We start from the raw sequence: 22,206 nt of genomic DNA, 5'->3' as shown, positions 1-22,206 counted from the left end.
CATATGAACTCAAAATAAAGGAGTGGAAAAAGATATTCCATGCAAATGGAAACCAAAAGCAATCTGGAGTAGCTATTCTTTTATTAGATAAAACAGACATTAAAACAACAAAAGTAAAAAAAGATAAACAAAGTCATTATATGATGATAAAAGGATCAGTCCAATAAGAAGATATTACAATCCTAAATTTATATGCACCTAACATTGGCACTTTCAGATTCATAAAACAATTACTACTACACCTAAGAAATGAGGTAGAAACATAATAATAGTGGGGACCCTCAACACTCCACTGATAGCACTAGACAGACTGTCAAGACACAAAGTCAACAAATAAACAATAGACTTAAACTACAGTCTGCAACAAATGGACCTGACAGATATTTACAGAAAACTCTGAAGAACTGCAGAATATGCATTCTTCTCATCAGTACATGGAACATACTCCAAGATAGACCATATGATAGGTCATAAAACAAATCTCAATACATTTTAAAAATCAAAATGATATCAAGTATCTTCCTAGACCACAGTGGGATAAAACTAGAAATCAACTCCCAAAAGAACCCTCAAAATTATAACACAGAGAAATTAAACAATGTTGTAATACAAAAGAATAAAAAAGATAAAAAAAATTTTATAAAGTTAAAAATTTTCAGTAAGCTAAATATAATGTTTCATTGAAGAAATAAAATTTATTTTATAAATTTACCCTAATGCCTAATGTTTAAGATTTCAAATGTCCCAGGTCCTTATATTCACTTGCTAATCATTCACTGATCCAGCCAGAACAATTTTCAGCCCTATAAGCTCAATTTGTGGTAAGTGGTCTATATAGGTACTGTTTTTTTTTAATTATTGTTTTTACTGTATTTTACTGTATCTTTTCTAGATTTCAATATGTTTAGATAAACAAATATTTATTAATGTGTTACAATTGCCTATATTAACCGATAGAGTAACATGATGTGTAGGTTTGTAGTCTGGGAGTAATAGGCTATACCTTACAACTTAGGTGTGTTGTAGGCTACACTATATAGGTTTGTGTAAGTACACTGTGATATCTGTATCACAAACATCATTGCCTTATACATTTTTCAAATTTTAAGAACATATCCCTCTTGTTTAGCAGCACATGACTGTATTTGATTTATTGTCTCCATGTCCCTTTCCTTTCCTCATGCGTTACCATCATCAGCCTAATGAAACAGCCTGGGATTGCGTAATTACTAACTTAGTGCCTTGAGTTTATTTCTTTTTCAGCCACTGTGGTAATTTGATTACTATATTAATAATGTGTCTCCTTTACGTGTCTTTAAATAGTTACTTGGTCATGAACTATTTATAAGCTTTGGAAACATGATTTCATTTATTCTGCAGGATAACTTTAGGAAGTGGGTATTAATTCTCATTTTGTAAATGAACACATTAAATATTAAAGTTTAAGTAGTTTGGTAAGTGTTATTCCAGTAATTAAATAGGCAGAAGTCGAGTACAACTTTCTCATTGCTATCTACAACTTCTCCCTGTGTATGGGTTTATTTCTATTAGCCAAGATACACCTTGGTTTTGGCAATCAGTTATTGACTTTCTTTTAAGAAGGGAGAGCAAAAGGAAAAAGGGAAGAAAAATAAACCATAAGCCTCTTTTACTATCAGACACCACATTTTTTTATTCCACATTATCTTCTTTAAAGAGTTCCATGTTGCAGAGTCTATGAGTGCAAATGCTAGAAAGGCCAAGTGGAACTATTTAAAGTGATGCGGTTCAATACTGACAGTGATGAAATAGAGAGAGCATGGACCCTATAATCTCAAGGAGGGGTGGCAACCCAGTTGAATATTGTTTCAAGCAAATATAGGCAAAGATTGATAAAGTTTCCAATTTTTCAAAAAGACATGGCCATAATCTAAATTTTATACAAAATCTAGCTTTTAATTTCACATGAGTTGGAAATTAAAATCAATGACTTAACCATGTTATAATTTCTACTTTTAGTTCTGCCAGATTATTACTTGTTTAACTCTCTGTGATCTGAATTCTGCCTCCCACAAGCCATATTAATGGATATCATCAATGACTCACATATTGTCTTTTTAATACATATTAATTGGCATCTTAATTGACCTGCAAGCAGTTTAAAACTCTTCATGTGTGTTTATCGAAAGATTCCTTCATGTGGCTATCTTTCTCTACTCTCTCTTTTGTCAATCTCATTTATTACCACATTTTGCTTATTATCTGCCATGCCAATAACTGCCAACTCTAAACATTTATCACAGTTTCCTATGCAAGCTTTATAGGAATATTAATATACCTCAAATATACATATTCAGTATACATCTTAAGTATAAATTCCCCAAACATATGATTGTCATTCAGGAGACGACTTTTGAACCTCAATAAATGTCATTAATTTTACAGCACCCTATTTTTGTTTTACATAACTTTACTGTTTTATTAATCATTTATTTGGATATTGTCATATATCTCCTACAAAAGTATAATTTCTATGGGGAAGATAATTTGATTTTTTATTTTTACTAAGACATTTTAGTATTTACTATGCTGGCCAGCATGCCACATATTTGTCAATAAATAATGTATTGCCTCTCAGCTTCAAATTTACCCTTCAATCAATACTCTGCCATAATGTGTGGAATTCCTCCTGTATTTACTTCTTCATAGTGAGCACAATATTTAAGCCTTCTCTGTAGAGGGCACTGCAGAGATGTTGTAGAGGAAAGGGCTCTCCTATGGTGCCTGGCTCTTTACAGCGAGTGGGTGGTGTGAGTGAGAGAACATCTAGTGGTGCTATAACTCAGAATCTGAGGTCCCTTAGCAATCTTACAGCTGGGGCTGGCTTCCTGCAACCTTTTCAGCATGGACACCACAATTTCCAGGCTTCCTACCTCCACAGGTTTTTGATTCTTTCTGCCCATCTGTGTACCTGGGATCTTGCTACGTTATGACTGTGACCTGCTTGCACCTAACAATTTGTCATTAGCTCATTCCTTCTACACACTTTTACCTAGATCCACTGAAAGAGATTCCACTGTGTGGCACCTATGCCATGGAAAGTTGCTTTCTACCATTGTTGTTGTCTAGCAATTGCCGAATAGCTCTGACGTGAGCAAACCAATGAAACACTGTGCTATTCAGTGGGTTGCAACTGCACCTTTTCCAACTACTTGAGTCTTGTGGAGGAAAAGCTCCTTCCAAATATTTTCGTCATTGAATACCCTCTCTCAGCTCTAGGATACCATATAGAGTTTTCTTGTATTTTATAGTTACTCTTTCATCAAAGTTTACCAGTCTTTTGTATTACATTTTTCCCATCTAAATCAACTGTGTGGTTTCTGCTCATTATGGTATAAACTCAAAGTCCAAGTTATTTTAATCACCATATAAAATCTCTAGAGTTTCTTCCATATTTCTGAACATGCTAACTATGTATCAAAAGATGAATCAAAAATTAAGAGAAGGTGTGGTCAGATTTTATAACTGTTTGTAAGTATTTATAACACTTTTAAATGTTTGGCATCTAGAATACACATATAATATGAACAAATAAATCAGAAAAAAAAGAAATAATTCAGTAGAATATTGGGCAAAATATTGAAACCAAAGTGTCATAAAAGAGAAAATATTACTTTCTAATACACCTGGAAAAAGCGTGCCTTCCTCAGCTGTCACATAATGCAAATGAAAGTTAAAAACAAAGTACAACAAGGTAACCAAAATTGCCTTGCTTAAGCTTAATGTAAACAAACATAAAATATTCATCAAAAGACTATTAGTTTCTATACAGTCAGGGATATGTCCAAAATCTGGAACACAGAACTGATTCAGTGAGGAGCCACACTCACCACCATTAAAGATAAGTTTCTATAACTTACATGGGTATCATTGTTGTTCCAATAACTTGATCTTGCTCCTACTGCTGTTGCTACCAGTGAGAATTTTCCAGTGCTTCATTGTATCATTAGATTGTAATTAAAATTCTGGGGAGGAGGTTATCAGATTGGTAGAGCTTAGGTCATTGGGCACACTGTAGCTGCAACAAAGACTGAGATAATGATTGTCTGTTATCTTCAACTTTTATAGTAGGCGGCAAGCTCTGTATTGCAACAACAATCACGACATAAAAGGTTTCTCAATCATATAAATGTGATTAAGATACTGAGATGCCAAAATGCATATATGCACATAAAAAGACACTCTCACTACACATATGCCCAAAGAGATTTATTCCAGTATTCCAAATAATAGTAAAAACTTGAAGAAACCCAAATATTGGCCAATACAAAAATATTTGAATAAATTACACCATAACATTGTCTAGTGACTGACCCTATGTCCAAATTTTTATTATTTGAGAAAATAACCCCTAAATTTAAATGGAAGATTTTTGGGAATTTCCATTAAGTAAAACTGAATGTATCCTTAATTTATTCAACATTTATTTCATACAATATTAAACAGCACTTGATTAAGCAGGACCCAAATGCATCAATGTGAATAAATCTTAAAAGTATAATGTTGAGTAAGAAATCACTATGTTTGGAATAAGTATAATATGATGAAATGTATAAATTAAGAAAAATTATAAAACATTTCTGAATATTGTTCAAGAGAACACATTTAATGATTATGTGAAATATGAATAAGAAAGATGCACAGTGAGACTAGAGGGAAAATAAAATAGAAATCATTCAGGAGAGAAAAATTTTGAGTCTCTCTTTAATACTTAGAAATAATATAAAGCAAGTTTGATTAAATTGTTGAATATGGAAATAAATACATGGATGTCTGTTATATTACGCTATTTTTTGTATCTTTGACATAGTCAAACTTAAAAACTTTTAGAGTGCTTTCCAAAGTAATGTGCAATTAAATTCTTAGAGAAACACTGTAAAGAAAGTAGTATTTTCTTCATATAGAGTAAACTACTGAGGTGCACTGACACGAAGTAATTCGTACAGTTGTCTCTACTCCAAATGAAGTAGTTTTCAAATTCTTAATGTTACAACATGGGATTTTTCTTTTACATTATCACCACAGAAGACGTTAACAGGAAATATTTACTCATATATTCGTAAAATTGCCTTAAAATGTTTTATTACCAAAGAGACAAAAGTTTTCATAGCCTTCATTCTTTGAAAAAGCATCTATAACTTGAAACTCATGATTATGTGTTTCAAGAGATACCTAAAATATGAAATTTGCCCAAAGATTAAGTGGTAGAGATGAGAGTTTGGTGGTAGATAAAGGATGATAATAAATACCTATTTTTATGTTTCTACTTTTTTACACATTGCTTTTCTTCATTATAAATCAAACATACATTAAGCATTTTATTAAAATAAGTGAAACACTAGAATCTATTGACAAAAATTAAGTGAAGAAATATATCAGAACCATTGTAAGTTGAGCATCATGAATCTGAAAATCTGAAATGGAAAATGCTTCAAAATCTGAAATTTTTTAAGTGCTGATTTGATGCCAAAAGTAGAGAATTCCACACCTAATTTCATGTGATGGGTTGCTGTCAAAAGGCACAACCCACAGTTTGTTCAGCATCTCCAAGGAAAAATGACCATCTTAGCCCACTTCAGCTATGATATATCTTTTCCATGCCTTCCTACAAAAAGTAATAAAATGGCATATGAACAGGCTGGATGTGTGTTCCCACCAGTGCCCTACATGGGGCCAAGATCTACTGCATTACTTACTGTGCTTCTTCTTGCTTATTCTCTGCTCTTTGGTGTAAAGATATTATCGAAAATGTCAGAGGTCTGCAAATACCTCTATGGGTAATGATAATAAGAAAAAGTAAAAGCATTTATGTTTATCTATATAACAGAAAGTCAAGTTGTTAGAGAAACTGGAAAGCAGTGCACGTGTGAAACATCTTACAGAAGAATTTGGTGGTGGAATAAATTCCATATATACCCATGGAGAAACACAAGAAGAGACCATTGAAAATCTGTGCTGAAAGTGATGAGTAGAAGACATTGAAAAACACAAAAACACTGCATAAAGCTAAAAATAAATATGTAAGTTTGTAAAAATAAATATGTAAGTTGTATAATCAAAGTGGATATGTTAGCATCCCCGAAAAAACACATACAACCCTGAAGAAACGTAAGGATAAACTGTTGAAGATCTGTGCTGAAAGGGATGAGAAGATAATGAAAAATACAAAAACACTGCATAAATATAATAATAAATATGTAAATTGTATAACCAAAGTGTATATAATAGCATCACAGTGGATGCATGACCCTTAATTGTGTGTGGATCATGACAGTAGCAAAGATCCATTACAATGAACTAGAAAATTGAAGAGAGCATGAATAGTAAACAGACTGGTTGCAAAAAATTAAGAAAAGTCATGGCATTTAACTTTTGAAGATTTGTGGTGATAAAGTGTGTGCTGATCATAAGGCAGCAGATAAATTTATTTATGAGTGTACCAAGGTTATCACTGACGAAAATCTGATACCAGAACAAGTCTATAATGCTGATCAAACATTCATTACTGTTTGGGTGTTATTGCTCTAGAAAGACATCGACTAGAGCTGATAAGACAACCCCTATAGGAATTAAGTATGCCAAGGACAGAATAAGTGTGCTGGGACATAATAATAACAGGCAATCCTAAGTGTAAACTTCCAGTGATAGGAAAGAGCTTGCATCCTCACTCTTTTCAAGGAGAAAATTTCTTACTCCATTTTATACTAACAAAAAAAGCATGAATCATCAAGGCAACTTCTTTGGCTGGTTTCACAAACATTTTGTACCAGCAGCTCAAGCTTACTGCAGTGTCTCTGGTCTGGATGATGATTGCAAGATTTTGTTATTCCTGACAACTGTTCTGCTCATTGTCCAGCTGAAATTCTCATCAAAAATCGTGCTTATGCACGTGTTTTCCCCCAAATTTGACTTCATTAATTCTGTCATATCACCAAGGTAGGTTTTCAAAAGGAGTTTAGCATGAAAGATGCCACAGATGCTGTTACCAATGCTTAGAACAAAGTGACTAAAGACACAGTTGTGCATGCCTGGAACAGCCTCTGGTCTGTAACCACGTTTTGTGATGAGAATAAAAAAGGTGGTGACTTTGAAGGATTCCACATATGAAGTGAAAAAATAATGATGTCTGATCTTTTTATATATGCAAAATATGCCTTCAGAGTCCCTCAGTAAGCTGGAAGAAGTGGAATTTGAGGAAGTTTTTTTTGTTTTTTTTTTTAATTGCATTTTAGGTTTTGGGGTACATGTGAAAAACATGCAAAGTTGTTGCATAGGTGCATTCATGGCAGTGTGATTTGCTGCCTACAGTGATAATGAGAATGCAGTTTTTCATTCATTGACTGATGATCAAATAGCCAAAATGGTTCTGAATCAATGTGATCATGAAAATAGTGATCATGAAGATGATTTACACTGCAGAAAGAGGGCCCATAACAACATGCTAAAAACGTAGATGGGCTTATTGAAGGACTAAAGCAGCATGTATTCATAACAGAAACAGAAATAATGTCAGTTCATAAAATCAGAAAGCGACTTCTAAGACAAAGAGTGTTGTTAATGATTTCTGGAGGACGCATTTAAAAAAACCATTCAGCTGAATGTCTGCTCCTCATCCCAAGCGGATCCGCTTCCTGGCTGGCAACTGTTACTAGTGTTTTTTCTCACCTAAAAAAGAAAAGATAAAATACTGTGTACAGTAACCTTTTAATCAAAACACAGCATCTTAGGTGCAGACTGAAGGGCTACTGTTGTTTATTGTTGCTGCTGTTTAACAGCTCTTAAAAGTATTCTGGTGAAGCTACTGTGCTGCTTAGTTACCTTAAACATATTATTTTTTCACTGTGTCAATATTATGTCATATTTATTATGGTTAAGTACTTATGTGTGAAGAAATATAAAAAAATGTTTATCAGTAGTTATAAATTCAGAGTCAAGAATGATGGTGATACCAAAGAAAACACTCAGATTTTTCACGTGGGTGGCTGAGATAGTAACACTTTCAGTTTCTGATGGTTCACTGTATAAGAAATTTATTTTATGAAAAAAATTTTTTAAATATGTAAAAATAGCTTCAGACTATCTTGGAAAATTGTATATGAAAAATAAATTTTATGCGTAGATTTGTGTCTTAACCTCAAAATGTCTCATTATATGTATGCAAATATTTCAAAATCTCAAACAATTGAAAATCTTATATACTTCTGGTCCTAAGCATTTCAGATAAGGAATGGTTAATATATGTGAATAAATAACACTTAAGAAAGAAAATGAAATTAAAAGCTGAAACAAGAATGAAGAAATTTTACTTCACTAAAGAAAATATGAATAGCAAAGAAGAAATGTGATGTGTTTCTGTGCTAACCTAGAGTTATGCTACCATTGCAATGAATTTCAGGAATATTTGATGATAACAACAAGGTATTGCTTCTGCAATACATGGAAAAGTCTATGGAGACACTTTCAGCTGAACTGAAATGTCATTGTTAGCTCCACTAACAATGGAAGTGATATGCATGATATTAGAATTATATAATTGTTCTGCAGATTTTGATTGCATGCTCTATGTCACCAATTTTTAATATTACAAAAGTATAAAAGTGAGGAAAGTACAAATGGGGATTCTTTTTTGTGTGTGCTTCATGGTTGCCAAAAGGTAAGGGCTGATTATTGTTAATTCTATCAAAAGGAACATACACACTGCATACATACATATCCCAGATAGAGAAGATTTAAAAGAAAAGTGACATTACAATCAATAGAACCTGTGCTAAATATCAGTCTACATAACGGATATTGTAACAGACATTGTATACAATTTGAAATTGTATACTATTTCAAATAATTTCCCTAATATCTATGAAATAGATCACCATTATTATCCAAATCTTAGAGATAAGGAAACTGAGTTATGGTTTTATTTAGCACTGGAGAAACCATAGACACTAAGTAGTAGAGGTTTATTTGAGGCAATATCATATTTTCTCTAGAGTCCATAATATACTAAAATTAGGTTGGAAAAATTAAGAGCTATTGGAAGGTGATGACAGTCCTGGGATTTAATCATGGAATCCTGAGACCTGCAATAATTAATAATAATAATTAATAAATTAAAATTTATTAACTTTTCTTCCATATTCATGTGTATTTTCTGAATCTGTTTCCTTATCTTAAAACTTAAAGTGATAATAGTCTTGTGAAGTGTATTCTATCTAGTCTTGTAAAAGTTATTCTTTCTTTCCCACAATTTTATCATAGGCTGAACCAAAAAACTAATAGCTACATATAAACACATGAAAAGTGAAACAATATTCATTGTTAAAATATTTTATCACATTTATGTATACCTCTTGCTTAAACAGTAATTTTTAACAGAAAATAATGCAAGTTAATATAAAATTTTTTGCTTAATCAATGTCTTATAAGCTTACTTTCTAAATTTGCAGTTGGCCATTTTATTCTCTATTTTATTGAGAATTATGCACTAACCATGCAGTAGCATTGTTAGTACCTTTCTTTTTAAATCACATGAATGATATTTTAAAAAGTAAACATAGAATTTTGTGGATTAAACATCATTCAAAGTATGATTTATTGTTTTATTTTACTGGCACTGCTAGAAACCTAGTAGGTTTAATTATATAAAGACTGTCCATGTTTTTAAATTTTAACTAAATGTTATATTCAATTTAACTATATAATACTCCAATATATTACCCACAAGCCATGAATGAACATACTTTACATGGTAGTCAAAAAAAAAAAAAACAACTTTTACAAGTAGACTCAGATGCCAGCATGCAATTCCCAATAGGCTAAAAGGTTAAGAACTTGGTCTTGAGTATTGCTGTATCAAGACCATATAATGGTTGAGAAAATGCTGGGGACTGAGTGAGCACTCAGTAAATATTTATTCTATGAGAGTGAGTGCGTGTGCATGTGTATGTGTATGTGTGTGTATGCGCACGTGTCTCTGTGTGTGTGTGAGGGGAGGAGAAAAAATGGAGAGAGAGAGAGAGAGAAAGAAGAGAGATCAACTTCTATCTCATTATTTCAGGCAAGAGCCACAATAAACGATGTGTACCTAAGTCATAAGAAGAAATGGAATTAGAGCTTTATTTTGGGATAAGTACTCACTGATATTAAATGATGTCAAACATACAGAAGATTAATGGAATTTTTAATATTTGAGTAAAAAGAAATCAGAAGAACTGGGAAAAGAATATCTCTGCTTAAGTTTTGAAACCCTACAAAAACAACGCAGTAGCTTGCATACATCAAAGTTTGGCTGTTCAGCAACTATTTTCTACTTCTATTTATTTTGTATTTGTGTGTGTGTGTGTGTGTATGTATGTATGTATAGTCTTAAATTTGCAGGATAACTTACGACCATTTAAAATTATTATCAAATTAATGCAGCAGACAAATGAGGAAAAAAGTCAATATATCTAAATCAAAAAGCAAGGGTTATTCTTGACATTAATAGTAATGAAATGTTTAAATTCACTGTTTAGAAATCAAAAGAGAAGTGACTGACACACATTTTTAATAAGAGGAGGCAAATGAACATTTAGGACTTTTCCAACAATTCCACAATCAAAGAATATATAAAAACTAGATATTTAATATGTGTGCATCATCAGCGTGTTTGACAAATGACTAAAATGTATTGTCTGTTTTGATGAACCAAAGCAAGAAAGTGTTTCAGGAGTTCATCAGTGTTGAGCAGTTGCTGAAAACTTAATTATAATTTCTGAAAATAATTGTTTGATAAATTATGGGGTGCCTGATAAACAGCTTTAATTAGATTAGCATTAAGAAAGGAGAATCAAAAAGAATATACTCTTTAATTATATCAAGATCTCAGCTTATGTTTATATTCAGTGAAAGGAATCTATTAATGAGCAAAACCTATTATTTTTCCTAAAAAATACAATTTAAAAAGTAGCTGTCTATCTCTTACAGTCCACAATTTTCCTGGTTTTAATAGTAGGATGTGCTTCTAGTTTTAAACTCCTTTAGTACCTTTGATGGTAGAAATCTTTTTCGGAACCAACATTATCATTTCTTAGGGCATTTGTCAAAAGCTTAATGTATTATTTCAGGCTGAAAATATATCAGTGCAAATGTAATTGCAATATGTGTGGCATCAAAATAGGAATACCTTAGAGTTCATGATTATCCATGAATGTATCATAATAGGCTGATATGCTCCCTTTCTCAGGAAACAAGTTTTCTTTTGGACATGGTCCTTCTGATTAAATAAGATCTTATCACAAAGAATGACACTAATAGTAGAAATTTCAGGCCTTGAACATTTCATCACTGATACAACCTGGTAAGTATATAACATTATTAAAGGCAAAAAAAGCTTGTAAGTTGCTTAGTAATCAACCCACTAGCATTTATAACTATCACGTGATTGTTACTCTGTGTGGTGCTGTAGTAGAAGGAAAACCTAAGCTGTTCCTCTGCTCCTGAAGGAGATTTGAATTATGCATATTTGATATACCATAGCAATTTAATGAAGAGAATTATTCAATTGAACACTTTCTGTTGAATATTCTCAAAGGGCATCTTTGGACACTATCAGTGTTATTTTTTAATGCTTCTTCCCAGAAAGCGCTGGCCAATCTAATATTTAAATTATCATCTCTACTTACATCATTTCTAAATTATATATATAAATTTAAACTTTAATATTCCAGAAATCTATTTTCATATTTCATTTATTCAAAACACACATTTATTTGTCACCCATTTACATGTACCTCTCTAAGCTCTGTGACAATTTTACCAGTTTTTATAGCTCAGTGTTCTAATTGTTAATTCTTGATCATTGAAATGTTTGATAACATGGACATCAAGTCAAACAATTATAGACATTTAAATTACTTATAAAGGTCCATAGGCAATTAATTTTCACTTGCCAATTCTTATTTTCTAAAAATTTTGTCAGAATTTATTCTTTCTAGATTATTCAGATGGTACATTTATGAAATTTAACACGTTTTTCTATTTTTCAGAAATTATTCATCCAAAGTTGTATTTTCTAGCATAGTTATCTGATTTTCATCTAGAATTTGAATTACTTAAAATTTTTAACCTGATTGTCATCAAGATAACTTTTATTTAGTCGAGTAAGCACACTCTTTTTCTTTTAAATATATATTTAATTCTGCCTTTCTACCTTTGATTCCATCACAGCAAAAGAAAAAAAAAATGTCTGGCATAATCTTATTTTATTTTGGCTTCTTTTTTAATAAACATTGGCTTGTAGCTTTGAGTTTATTATTCATCTGTATCATTTACCTATTCCAAGTATTGTTGTAAAAATGTATACATCTATCTACCTTTTCCTTTACTTCTCATTTTACTACCAACTTCCTTTTTCTTCTTTTTTCTAATTGCTCTCAATAAGTATACAGGATCACAGATTTCAGTGTTAAAATTATTTTGGCTGAAAAAAGAGATGTTAAGAAATAAATACCTGTAAATGCATGTTAGGTAAGGAAACTATTATCATGTGTAAAGATTCCTGTATTATTCTGGTGGAATTTACTTTATTCTTATTTATGAAACACAGGAATTATTAAGATAAATAGAGCTTTGTTGATTCCCTTCCCCAGTGAATGGATTCCTCCGCGCAAATTCACAATTTTAGTAATAGAGGATACATTACCAAAAAAAAAAAAAAGAAATAATAATTCTATTTTCTATTTTATGAACATCATGTGCAGGCAATCACAGTATGATTTTATGCTATCTTTGTCCCAGAATGAGTGAAGTGTTAATTTTGTCTAATATGGCTTCTAGGGGCAATAGGGAGTGACATAGATTAAAGTGGATTATCTCGGGGTGAGGCAAATTGAAATTCTGGCGCTTTGATGTGGGAGACAGGTGTAATATGGCATTAGAAATAGTGCTGGAAATCCTCAACTGAGACCATTAGGAACTGGAATGCTGTTTGCATGAATAAATCCAAATAAATTGCATATATACATTTTTGCAGAGGCTGAAAATGAACATGTAGCACTTCTGCCTTGAGATTCTAAGCAAAGGCCTACTTAGCTGAATGTGGCTTGTGGGAGAAAAGATCCTTCTAGAGGAATTACTATTGAACTTTGAAGGGACCATGTGGGGCCAGGAAAGGTGACGTGTTGGCCCAGGAAAGGTGCATGTCAGCCATGACAACAACAGGAAGAAGTTCTTTGCATTTCCCTGAAGTGTATAAACTTCATGACGCTCAAATGCTTTCAAGGGGCAATCATAATAAACAATAAAAAGGTTAACTCTGGAGGGAGTGAGCAGAGCAGGACAGATTTATTTTGCTCAGGAAAAAAAGGGAATACAATATTTCTTTCACCTGGGGATACTTTAAAACTATATATTGCCCTTGAATTTCAGTCAGCTGTGAACTGAGATTAAATCTTATGTAGAAGATTGGGCTACTTCAGGAAACAGGCACTGTGATTCTCTAATGAGAAAAAGCAATATGGTGCTACGTGTTCTACAAAAATTACTAAATACATGAAAGAAATAATGTTTACTTAGCACAGTTGATGCAAACATTATGATAGGTGAGGATTGCTATCGTATTGTTTAATTTGAAAGACTCCAAAGATGAATGAGCAAGTTGGAATATGTTTAGTTATCAGGCAACTTGCTTATACTCTTTTCTGCAGTACTCAGTCAAGTCTTGGCCCCTGTGCATGTGCATACACACACACACACACACACACACACACACGAAGAGAATTACTGAATTCTCTTAAATTATTAGGAAATAGTGACTTTTGTTATAGTATGAGGTGAAACTTCAAGGTGTTTTTAAACACAATATTAATATCAAATTTCTTCAGCATTACTTATTAAAAACATAAGCTATACTTCTTTATATATATATATTTGTAGAGAAAGAAAGAGGGAGAGAGAGAGAGAGACAGATGGACAAAGAGAGCAAGAGAGAGAGAGAGAGGGATCATGAGCCTGTAGAGGCAGGTCTCTTTCTCTACTTGCTTTTGTTCCATTAGTGTATATTCTACTTTTGTTTAATACTACACTGTCTTAATTATTGCAGTATAATAGGAAGCCTTGATATATGGTAGTGCATAATCTCCATCTCTGCTCTTTTTCAAGATTGCGTTGGCTTTTCTAGTTCCTTAGGATTTGCTTGAAAGTTCCACAAAAAATAAAAATACAAACAACCAAATAAGTTTTGTATAAAGAAACCTTTCTATGATATAAAATATTAGGGGATGTAGATGAAACTTTTTCATAATTATAAAGTCAATAATTGTTCATTTGGGAAAAAAATAAATTAAGTATTCTAGTTGGCTGAAGGAAAGGGGAATGACAGCATTATAGGAGGAAGAACAAAAAGTAATTTAGAAAAAAAAGAGTAATCACAGTGATTAATGCAAACACTTTAAAGAAAAGTAAACAGGCAAATATCTAGAAAATCTAATCATTTTTTAATAAACTAAATAAAAGCATTAATTTGCAGAGGCTACTTACAATATATGATATATTTCACAGTACATTAATATAAAATATGTTTAAAAATATTTTTATTTTGGTAAATAAAATGGCAGAGCAAAATGTCACAAAGCAAGAAGAATAATAGGGTAACAAAGCAGAGAAGGAAGGTGAAAAATTTATTTCATATATTAGAGAGCTTTGAAGTTTATAATATATATTATGAAGATACGAGAATCATTACTTCACTTTATACTCTAAAAACAAAATGTAAATTCAAACAGTACTATCATAACCATTCTCTTCAGTTTCTTTTAAAAATAAATAAATTGATGGTACACTCTTACATAAAGTATAAGTGAATTTGCAAGTTCAGAGAAATACAAGATTCTATATTTCTCATTAAATGTATGAACTATTCAGCATTTAGAGAAACAAATTCTTAGCCAAACATTATGGAACCACCCGGAATCTAAAGTAAGAGGTTATGATGTGTACAATGGAATGAATAATTTGAATAAAGATATATTTTAAGAAAAAGTTAGGTATTAAGTTTAAACCTTTAAAAATTTATTTAAAGTATTAAAGCTAACTAAATATGCACAGAAATATGTGTTTGTACAAGCAGTAAAAGGACATAAATATTCATTAACAGAAAGTGTTGAGGCATCATTCTGTACTTAGATTATGCTTATTCAATCTTACCTTGCTTCTAATTATTCTTCATTTAACCACTTGTGTCTCAAAGGTTTTCTGATATAAAGGAAAAATGCAGCTTGAAGCCAAAACCAAATGCTCAAATGCATTCAGATTTATACACCTGGATATGCTTTCTCAACTTATAGAGGCACTTCTGTGAATTACCATTGCATCAGTGAAATGAGGTGAAAAGCTAACATTGCTTTTACTGTAGGCATTCTCTTTATGGGAACATTAGGACCAGGAAAATGAGATTCTTTAATTCTTCATTTATCATGTTCTCCAAAATTTTAAAATAATTGTAAGTCATTTCACATACAAACACAACACGTCCACTTTTCTGGATATTCTAAAAGCAAAATTACAAACTATCTTTGAAAATTGTTATGTTAAAATGTGAATCAGAACAGCTCTTAGCATTGTTTTATTTGCTTTCCTAAAAATCTAGTGATATGAAAATTAATTATCCATAGAATATCATCATTATATAAAAGAGATAATTTCTCAAATCACTGTTTCTCTAAAACAATTATAGTCAAATAAAACCATGCTTCATGACTTCATGAGAAAAGTAGGGATATATTCAATGTGTAAGCTTAGAAGCCCTTCACAACTTATAAGTGAATACTAACACAAAAATAAAAGTACTTTGACCTGTCTCTGTCCTTGTCACTTCTTCAAGGATTTTCTGTTAACTTTTCTAATCCTCCTTTGTCTCTCTATCTTATACTCTCCCAATTCCACACATTTTTATTTAATTCAGAAATTAACTTAAGGAATCATGACTTATTTTTCTGCTTATGCCTGTGACGTAATAGAGATTGCTGATTTTAGCATGTTGGGATTTCCCTGTTTTCTAGAAGACCATGGTTTCAAAAAGTGTAACCATCACTTCTCTTTGTGAACATGGTAAATTAGATACTTTTATTCACAGACTGTGTCAATAATAGTGGAGGAGGATTGTTTTTGAAACCATGGAAAATATTGTTTTAATTCATTAATTCTAATTATATATATAAGTGACATTAAAAAGAATTTCACTACATCACTCATTTTATTTTTAATGAAGATTTCAAGCTGAGTTTGAAAACAATTCATTTTCTCATAAAAGAAACTGAGAAAATGACAGACTTTAAAACATACAAATAAATGTATTCATATATATGATTATACCTAGAGTTATGGAATAAATATTTTAACAATATTAAGATAAAGTCATAAAAATTTTCCGTAATTAAAATATTATATTTTAATGTAGAATATAATGAGTTTGTTTTGGGAGCACTCATATAATAGGGAAAAATGATTCATTAAAATATAGAAGATGCAAACATGATGGTCAATACCTTATAAATCTCATGGATTTTCAATTACCTTGCAGAATAAATGAGGAGAATAAAAGTGTTGACATAGCTTGATGAGTTGATATTTTTTAATGGAAGCTATTTGGCAATTTTGCCAAGTTTCTAATTTCTGAACTCTCGTTTGAATTAAACTGTCTACCAACCTCTTGCTCCTTGCATGAGGAGACATAGAAACTGAATTAAGTTGATGGAAACACACTTTAACTAAACAGTTTTTTAAGTTTATTGTATGAAACTGAAAGTAAAATTTTTAGCGACTATAAAGATACCCTGCTATCCAAAAGTAAATAGATAATTAATAGCTAAATTTATAACTTTATAACTATAGTCACTAATTCTGCCTTAAAATATTTCCTCTCATAGTATATAATTATTCAATGCTAGCACTAAATGGTTATAATCTAAGATGTAGTGTTTGTGAACTTACAAAAATAAAAGATACTATTGATGGTGGTGGGAGGCAGGTATGTTCCTAGGCAAAGGAGGTTCCTGGTGAGACCCAATCATCAAGTCAAAGATGGCATAAAGCCTCGGGGCTGGGCTTCTAGTAGCAAGTGGAGTCCGCAACATAGAATGGGACCTTCCTGATGCCTTTCAGCCAGTCGGATGGTGCTTTTTCCACGCCCACCCATGGACCAACTCAGCACCACTTCCTCCTGGCCATGGGTCAGTCAGCATGCACTTCCTTCCTTCTGAGCCTACAAAAACCCCAGACTCAGCCAGACTCACACACCTTACGGGCTACCCGACTTTGGTTTGGCTGCTCCCTCTCTGAGGAAAACTGTGCTGTCGCTCAACAAAAGCCTCCACCCTGCTCACCCTTCAGTTGTTAGAGTAACTACACTCTTCTTGGAAGTGAGACAAGAATATGGGACCTGCCAAATGTGGGTACCGAAATGTGGAAACTCATTACCCTAGTCCTCTGCTGGTGTCAGGCAGCTGCACTACACAACAGAAAGCAGCGGTTAAGCTGGATCAGCCTGGCGCCACAGGCTGGAGTGGGGCAACAGGACTGAAAGAGCTGTTAACACAATGTCTACTGAGCTGCAGAGGATGGGAATAATGGGGCTTCAGCGTTGCTGGCATCTCTGAGTTTCTTGGGAGCCACTGCATTCGTCTCATCCAGATGCACATGCCCAAGGTGGAAGCAGGTTGCCGCATGCCCGGCCCAGCCGCAAGCTAAGTGTGGATCCCCCAGTGAGCACTGGGTCCAAGCTGGAACACAAGCCAAGGGCAGTCTGCTGAACCAAGTGGGTGGGGTGCCTCCTGTGGCAATCCAAGGGCAATCCCAGAGCAGAAGGAGGTCCTGGGAAGGGCTGTCACTAGCCTCAGAGGTCACCAGTTGGCAAAGCTGCACCGAAAAAAAATCCTGTGTCACTAGTCTACTTTCTTAGTTTAAGATATTGGGAAAAGCCACAGTTCTTTGCTCTGCTGATACTAATTTTAAAAAGTACCTTTTGAATGTTAAGCCTCCTTCTTACTTATGCCTCCCCCACTAATTTGTTTTATGAATTCAGACAAATATTCTAGCATCATCAATGCATTTTTCATTAACTCAACCTATTTCTCAGTTCCTTCACTATCTGGTATATTTTTTCAAGGTGACCTATTACCGTATAAATTCTATTTAAGCAACACTTGAACAGAATACAATGCTTCTCTAAGCAAATATTCATTGACAAAATGTATTTTCTAACATAAGAAATTATCTAAAGGTCACCATATAATGAACTAGAATTCTTAGAATTTAATGTACTTAACCTAAATTTTATATTAACTTAAACGTTTCTGTCAAACACACAAAAAATATTGCAGGCATGAAAAAAGAACATTTCATGGAGAATTAATTGAATCAATAAAGATAAATTTTTAAAATGTCAGGAAAATGAACAGAAGGTCAAAAGTCAAATATTTGTTTGAATATGTACAAACAGTTTCAGTGTCAAGATTGAAGATGAGTTTTTAAGATTTTAGAAGCTATAGCTATGTCCTGACATTTGCAAAAATATGCTATAGTACTGGCCAACAGAAGTAGTCTAGAAACTGACTGATTTGGAGAACATATAAAATAATCAGCTTAATATGTATTATTATTATTTTCTTACCATAACCAGTTCTGTAAATCAGGAAGGAATCTTTGGAATACTATATTCTGAAGGCATGTGGTGATTTTATGGTTGAAGTAAAACAATAAAAAAAATATTAAAATAAGTAAGTACCACACACTTGTTACAGAAGGAATGAACACTGAAAGGAAGTAAACTACGATTCAGTTTTAAATCTCTTACATACATTAATGTATCTTGACATCACAAGTGTACTCAATAAATATAATTCTAACTTGGTGTCAATTTGATTTAACTGATTACAAAATAACATAATGATTACTATTAATTTTTAAAGAGCTTCTTTGATGCCAGATACCATTCTAAACTATTTTGCATACACTACTATGTTTACTCCTTACAACTCACTGAGAAAGTTACTATTTTTTTTTCATTTTTCAAAAGAGGAATGTGAAGTTATAAATGAATTTCCCGAGATCACACTATTCTTTGACTTGACACCATATCTTAGTCCAAAATAAAAATAAAAGCTGTAATTTTATTGTGTTTTTAAAATTTGTGTAAGGAATATTATATGTCATCTACTTGTCTCTTTCTATCAACTTTATTTCTTATAACATCCAAATTGCCAGATATCATGTCACTGCAAGTTACTGTATCCATTCTCAAAATTAAAGAGATTTAATAGTGCTGAGTACTATTTTGACTGTAAATGGAAAGTTTAATGACTGATAGTCAAGTATAAAGGCATCAATCATCTGACAGGCACCATTTTTTAAGAGAAAAATAATGCATTTTAAAATAAATTCATGATGAAAGAAGGAATTCCTGATGTGGACTCAATATATGATCAAAGTCCAAAGACTGACACTGGTCCTGTTGATAACCATCTCAATGGCTCCTTGTATAAAGGTACCCGATATTTTGGGTCTCATTCATCTCTATATTCAGAAAGAATTCAAAAAGGACTTATGATGTGCCAAAAACAAAAGCAGAACTGGGAATAAAGTGATAAAACAGAGTTATCAAACATACAGATGACTTTTCCAGACTTTGGACTGCATGAAATAACTTAGTAACTGAGTGCAGAAATAATAAAGAAGAGGTTTGAAGTCTGAGTACCTAGACACACAAGAGATTTCAGATCCAAAAAATGAGAAAGAATAAGCAAAGGGCAGTGAGGACCAGCTGCCAATGTGATAGAATTTAAGCCAAAGTAAGATATCCCGAGAAGGCAGGCCTGCTTGGCTTCAGAGTCCCTGGGTTGCTCCCGCACTGGAGCTCTTCTGGGCCTCACTCCGCGAGTCGCGGATGAAGTGCCAGCAGCTAAGGGGCCAGTTCAGCGTCGGCTCTGGCTTCGGGGTCATAGTTTCCTGATGACCATTCTGGTAGCCATTTCCCAGACAGCAGATGCGGCTGCTTTAGCCCTCAACGGGCTCCGTGGCTGCCTGGCAGGTCTTTGCTAGTGCCCTCTCCGCGAACCCCATACCAAGCAGTGGCCCCGAGCCAAGAGCCTGAGCGCCCTGCAATGGCGGCCTGGACGGCCTTGCCTGGGCCCATCATGGGGATCCTGAAGGACACCTCTATGACTTCCTCTATGGTGTCATGGGCTGAACAGCTCAGTGGGAATGTGAACGAGAAGCTGAGCAAAAAAATCTCAGAAGTGGGATGAAATGAACATCCTTTGTCTATATCATCCAGCAGACAAAGACTATGGTCTAATGAAAATACATGAACTAAGCACTCCTTACTATCAAAAGATGGGGGATGATGAAGATGCATGTAGTGATACAGAGAGCACTGAAGCCATGGCACCAGATATCTTAGTTAAGAAATTAGCTGCTGCTGAAGAATTGGAGCCAAAATAGTCTGGAACAAGAGAGCAGTAGGGAGGAGGATAGTGACCTATGACCTGAAGAATGAGAAAGAAAGTGACAGATGTGACCTAATTAAACTAAAGAGCTTCTGCACAGCAAAAGAAACTATCACCAGAATGATCAGGCAATCAACAGAATGGGAAAAAATTTTTGCAATCTACGAATCTGACAAAGGGCTAATATCGAGGATCTACAAAGAACTTAAACAAATTTACAAGGAAAAAAAATCCCTATCAAAAAGTGGGTGAAGGATATGAACAGACACTTCTCAAAAGAAGACATTTATGCAGCCCACAAACATACGAAAAAAAAAGATTATCATCACTGGTTATTAGAGAAATGCAAATCAAAACCACATTGAGATACCATTTCACACCAGGTATAATGATGATCAATAAAAAATCAGGAGACAACAGATGTTGGAGAGGATGTGGAGAAATAGGAATGCTTTACACTGTTGGTGGGAGTGTAAATTAGTTCAACCATTGTGGAAGACAGTGTGGTGATTCCTCAAGGATCTAGAACTAGAAATACCATTTGACCCAGCAATCCCATTATTGGGTATATACCCAAAGGATTTTAAATCATTCTACTATAAAGACACATGCACACATATGTTTATTGCAGCACTGTTCACAATAGCAAAGACTTGGAACCAACCCAAATGCCCATTAGTGATAGACTGGATAAAGAAAATGTGGCACATATACACCACGGAATACTATGCAGCTATAACAAAGGATGAGTTCATGTCCTTTGCAGGGACATGGATGAAACTGAAAACCATCATTCTCAGCAAACTGACACAAGAACAGAAAACCAAGCACTGCATGTTCTCACTCACAAGTGGGTGTTGCAAAATGAAAACACATGGACACAGGGAGGGGAACATCATACACTAGGGCCTGTTAAGGAGTGAGGGCTAGGGGAGGAATAGCAGGGTGGTGGGGGAATAAGGAGGGGAGAGTATTAGGAGAAATACCTAATGTAGATGATAGGGTGATGGATGCAGCAAACCACCATGGCATGTGTATGCCTATGCAACAAATCTGCACATTCTGCACATGTACCCCAGAACTTATAATAAAAATTGAAATTAAAAGAAAATTAAAAGTGACAATTTGAAATGAAAAGGAATCTTCACTACAATGAAGCACTCAATATCAAACTAGATAGACAATTAATTTCAAAAGACCTACATGATGATGATAGAGATGAAGAAATGTTAGAGACTACAGATGAAGAAAGCTTGAATACAGAAGAATTAAGGATCTACAACAAGTGACCAACGGCAAAACAAATCACGAAGTTCATAGAAACACTGCAACTGTTAGATATAATAAAACCTGTTACTGTAATACACTGCTTCTTGATCTTCACAATTCATGACTTAAGTACCAAAATGTGTACTAACTATTAAATATTGCCAAGAATTAAATGATATCCTTAGAAGCTGATAAGTCTGAAAATGACTAATTGATATACATATATATTCTTGTGTCTAGTACTTTATCACAAATACAGTGTAATATTATCAATCCAAAATGGCATTACTTTTATAAAAACACTGGTTAATTTGTATAAGATATTATACAGCCTTTTATGCTTTAGAGGTTAAAAACTATCTTTGGTGGGGAACTATTTTATTTTATCACTCTAAATGTGGCAATAGCTCTTATAAAGTTT

General features: G+C 33.3%; 1 long non-coding RNA gene and 1 pseudogene across 1 annotated transcript; both read left to right on the top strand.

Moving 5' to 3' along the window:
- The first annotated feature begins 1,374 nt into the window (after positions 1-1,374).
- On the top strand, positions 1,375-3,344 carry LOC135271620 (uncharacterized). Its single transcript, XR_010339735.1, has 2 exons — positions 1,375-1,454; positions 3,036-3,344. It is a non-coding gene; the product is annotated as an uncharacterized LOC135271620 (long non-coding RNA).
- A 16,827-nt stretch (positions 3,345-20,171) lies between these two features.
- On the top strand, positions 20,172-21,836 carry LOC105710480 (protein phosphatase inhibitor 2-like; annotated as a pseudogene).
- Positions 21,837-22,206: the final 370 nt, after the last annotated feature.

This window comes from Aotus nancymaae, unplaced genomic scaffold (genome assembly GCF_030222135.1).
Source record: "Aotus nancymaae isolate 86718 unplaced genomic scaffold, 86718_ANA_hifiasm-v0.15.2.pri h1tg000088l, whole genome shotgun sequence".
Lineage (NCBI taxonomy): Eukaryota > Metazoa > Chordata > Mammalia > Primates > Aotidae > Aotus > Aotus nancymaae.
The sequence above is the reverse complement of the archived record's forward strand: the minus strand, read 5'-3'. Positions and strand labels throughout refer to the sequence as shown.